Source organism: Panthera uncia, assembly GCF_023721935.1.
Source record: "Panthera uncia isolate 11264 chromosome A1 unlocalized genomic scaffold, Puncia_PCG_1.0 HiC_scaffold_17, whole genome shotgun sequence".
Taxonomy (NCBI): Eukaryota; Metazoa; Chordata; class Mammalia; order Carnivora; family Felidae; genus Panthera; species Panthera uncia.
In genome coordinates, this window is record NW_026057577.1 from 27961992 (window position 1) to 27966658 (window position 4667).

A 4667-nucleotide genomic window follows, 5' to 3' on the forward strand; every position below is an offset into this window, starting at 1 on the left:
TATTATGAGGACTACTGTAAAAGCTAGAGTTTCAGAAGGAAGAAGTTCCTAAACATTTTTAATATGTGGATAACTGATAGTCCATGTTTTGAATATTAGACTCTTTTCAATTTTGCCTATTATGGAAAAAAGACTATGTGAAGATTCACTATGGAAAAATGGCTCTTTGTCCACAGAAAAAGCATATCACTTTAACTTGGCACTTAATAATAGATGGGTTTTTAGCAGCTTGTCAACTCCAGGTACTTTTTAGCAGCCTTGCATATTAAAGTGTCCATGGCCTTTATTTCTGAATTCCTAGCAGGCTCTCAGCTATGGGGGTCCAGCAAGTCAAGAATACTTGAAGGCAGCATTTTCTCTCCTTGCCTTTGCCTGAGAGAGTCTTCTGTGAGCTGAGACTCCCAGAACTGTATTGTAGATTTGCAAAATGAGTCTTCCCTATCCCCTAAGCCAGCCCAGGGCCCAAGTCTCCAGTTTGGAAAGCTCAGTGAAAGAGCAGGTGAGTGAATGCCTGGGAGCTTCAAAAAGAGCACAAGTTCTAAATATTTAGGGGTCTAGTGCTGCTATTTAAGTGTATCTGGGGTGGTAGGATTCTGTGATACACATTCAAGTTTGAAAACTACTGAAAATCTTCACTTTGTTTTGCTCTTAGATTTCACTCCAATCTCCAAAGTGGGACATGTATTTGGAAAGCAGGAAGAAAATACTAAAGCTATTTGTGTTTCTTCTTAAAAAATTTTTAGTAGCTTTTATAATATATTGTTTCATGGGGTGCCTGGGTGGCTCATTCGTTTGAGCGTCTGACTCTTGATTTTGGCTCGGGTCTTGATCTCATGGCTTGTGGGATCAAGCCCCATGTCGGGCTCTGTGCTAACAATGTGGAGCCTGTTTGGGATTCTCCCTTTCCTTCTCTCTGTGCCCCTCCTCCACTAGGGCTCTCTATGAAAAATAATAAACTTAAAAAAAAAGTTTCATGACATATTGTGTTTAAATATACTGGTTACAGTATTGGTACAACTGTACATAGACATAATTATACATAAATTGTATTGGGGGTACTTAAACAACCATTGGCCATGGTTGCTTAAATGTTTTAAAATGTCTGCTTTTTCATATGTAAATGGGATGTGAAAATACCTATCTCAGAGCTGTAAGCATGAGGTGAAATAGAACATTTACATTTTTTAAACAATGTTTATTTTTGAGAGAGAGAGAGGGAAAGTGTGTGCATGCGTGTGTGTGCACGTGCGTGCGGGAGAGGGGCAGAGAGAGAGGAGGCATAGAATCTGAAGCAGGCTCCAGGACCCAGGCTCTGAGCTGTCAAGAGAGAGCCCGATGCCAGGCTCAAACCCACGAACTGAGATCATGACCTGAGCAGAAGATGGACGCTTAACTGACTGAGCCACCCAGGCACTCCTCTCTAAATAGAACATTTAAAACATACAAAGATAGTGCCTGGCATATGGTAAGCATCCAATAAATGTTAGTACTGTTGTCTAACATGGGTGAATTAGTGTGGGTTTTCTTATGCTCTCTTTCAATATTGCTATTACTTTGAATACTGCTGTAAGCCATATAGCTAGCAAGGACAGTCCATGGCTACTGATAAACTAAAATCTATGAAGTGAGATTCATTTTTCTACGTGTATCTTTCAGTTTAAGTGAAAGTATTTAGGAACCCTTGTTGCCCCAGTTCAGTGGTCTCTAGAGGCAGCTGGTTCCCAGCTCTAAACAAATACTCCTTTTATGGCTTTCCTTATGTATGTGTACAGCTACCATTTATCATTCGAAAATCTTATAAGTTGGTGGTTTGTTTATATGATGTGGCCTACCCTGCGTCAGGCTGAATGAAGGAATGAAGAATGTTGGGTTGCGTCCAAATTGTATTTCAAGGGTATATACTTTTGAAGAAGAAGTGTTGGGAGATAAGTTAAAGAGTGTGACATTTAAAGGTATGATTTTCTTGAACGTGAAGTGATGATAAATGGCTCTGCTCTTGAAAAAGCCTCTACGTTCAGGACCATGTTTTATCTGTGTGTACTGCGGCACCTATAATTTCTGAGATGATTCTCAAAATAACAGATCAGCAGTTAACATATTTTGATTATCTGCTTGTATTTTTGTCTACCTCACCAGAATGTAAACTCCCTGAGGTCAGAGACCATATTAGTCCTATATCCCCAGGACCTTGCATTCAGTAAGTACATGTTGAGTTGACTAGTTGCTTGTTCAGAGTCATACAGCTAATAAGTGGCAGACCTGGGATTTGAATCCACATCTATCAGGGTGCCTGGGTGGCTCACTCAGTTAAACGGCAGATTCTTGATTTGAGCTTAGGATATGATTGCAGGGTCGTGGGATTGAGCCCCACATCTTGCTCCAAGCTGAGTGTGGAGCCTGGTTAAGATTCTCTCTCCCCCTCTGTTTCTCTCCCTGGCTTGCTGTCTCTCTTAAAAAACACAAAAAGTTAAAAAAACAAAAACATAAATCCACATCTGTCTTTACCCATTAGCTACCTTCATTCCTTATCCCTGTAAGGAGGACATTGTTTTCATTTCACATAAATGGCAACTTCTGAGAAGAGCAGTGACTTGCCCAAGGTACTATAGGACACAAGTAGCAGAAAGGCATTGATACCCAGGAATGTCTGACTTCATCTGTTATTCCAGCTATCTGTCCTTTGGGTCTGCAAATCATCTGACCTTTTTTGTATGAGAATTTGATTGTTTTTCTTTGTTTTTTAAAGAGAGAGTAGGATCCAGGGAGAGGGGCAGACAGAATCTTAAGCAGGCTCCACACCACACTCCGTGTGGAGCTTGATCCCGTGACTCTGGGACCAGTGCCCAAGAGGAAATCGAGGGTCAGACACTTAACCAACTGAGCCACCCAGGCACCCCCTGAAAGTTTGTTTTTAAGTGGTTTTATGTACAAATGCCATTCCACACAAAATGTAATTAGGAATCTGGAATGGTCATGATATGGTATGGGAGTGCTACAATGCATTATGAAATTCCACTTCAAGTAAAAAAAGAGGACTTGAGTAGAGAAGACTTGCCTAATGTTTTTCTGGAAAGTTACTTAATATGTCCTCAAATCTGTGTACATTTTTTTTTTTTTAAAGTAGGCTTTATCCGGAGCGCAGAACCCAACACGGAGCTTGAACTCTGACAGTGAGATCAAGACCTGAGCTGAAATCAAGAGTGGGAGGTTTGGGGTGCCTGGGTGGCTTAGTCGGTTAATCCTCTGACTTCAGCTCAGGTCATGATCCCACGGCTGGTGGTTCAAGTCCTGCATCGGGCTCTGTGCTGACAGCTTAGAGCCTGGAGCCTGCTTTGGATTCTGTGTCTCCCTCTCTCTCTCTCGGCCACTTCTCTCTCTCATGCTCTTTCTCAAAAACAAATAAACATTTTAAAAAATTAAAAAAAAAGAGTGGGAGAGGTTTAACTGAACAACCCAGGCACCCTTCATATTTTCCTTTTTATATATGAGCAATATATAATCAGTATGTTATACTGATATTATACCGGTATAATCAGTTTTGTTTTCTAGTATTTTATAGAAGTAATGAGAATATTTAGAATCTTGTTACATAACTATGCCTGCTAGAAAATGAATGGGCTTGCCTGTTTTATGTATTATATTTGGTTTTCCTCCTGGTTTGTGTGTTCACCCAGGAAAGTTTTCCTCCTTTCCTACTGGCAACAGCACCTGGCCAAGTACTGTGCTCAAGGTAAAATTCCGTGCAGAGAATTACCTCCTCAAACAGTCTTCGTTGCATAGTCAAAAAGGAGAGGCACCACCTCTAGTCTCTTTGCACTACTAAATAAAATGTCTTCTCAGCAGCCTTTGTTTCTGGATCCTCTCCTTTCTGAATTCACAGCAGGAAGAACTGGGGAAATTAATCCTTTTGCTAATTGTCCTGTATAGGGGGGACTGATCTATCAGAAATTTCATAAAGCGGGGGGAGGATTTTGAAAGCAAACTGCTTGTCCCATCCCTTCCTGTGATAGTGGAATGAAGAATATGGCAATTCTTAAGTCTTGAGTGTAAAAAACTTTTTTAAAAGTACAGGATGTCCCCACAAAATGCTTTTCATGATCACATGGCCCTAGGTCTGAGGCCCCAAACTCATTTTATTTGAATATTCCCCATTTTGTTAGGTGGAGGTCTCATTCTACCCATCCATAAGCAGCTAAAGGGTAGAAGCTGAGCCCTTGTAACATGCTTTAGACAGCACCTAACACAATTAGGCATTCATCTTTTTGCCACCATTAATTAAAGGCAGGCTTTTTGGAACAAGGCAGCAGGGTTCAAATCATGACTCCATCACTTAGTACTTTAATCTGAGAAATGGGGTCAAGTAGTAGTTCCAACATCTACTTGGAATCGCGACGAAAATCCTGGTAGGAAGCTGCATCCCTTCCGGTGGGTCTACAACTCATCTACAGCTCTGGGCCTGAACCACAACCAGACCTGCGCGGTCCTAAGCACCGCCTCCCGTTCGGCCCCACGGCGCGCAAGCGCATCCTGGCTCTGCCGGCTACCCTCCCCGAGCCTGCGTGCTGGTCGTCGGCGGGAGACTGGGTCTCGCGATGTGCGTGTGCGTGTGCGTGTGCGTGTGCGTGTGCGTGTGCGTGTGCGTGTGCGTGTGCGTGTGCGTGTGCGTG

At 42.2% G+C, this 4667-nt stretch overlaps 1 protein-coding gene across 1 annotated transcript in view; it reads left to right on the forward strand.

Annotated features, from left to right (window-relative positions):
- The first annotated feature begins 364 nt into the window (after positions 1 to 364).
- The window catches only part of CA1H5orf24 (chromosome A1 C5orf24 homolog), a 14501-nt gene continuing 10198 nt past the window's right edge, over positions 365 to 4667 (forward strand). Inside the window, exons 1-2 of the mRNA XM_049649216.1 lie at positions 365 to 499; positions 2137 to 2197. The gene's annotated coding sequence lies outside the window, so the exon portion shown is untranslated. The remainder of the gene's footprint in view (positions 500 to 2136; positions 2198 to 4667) is intronic.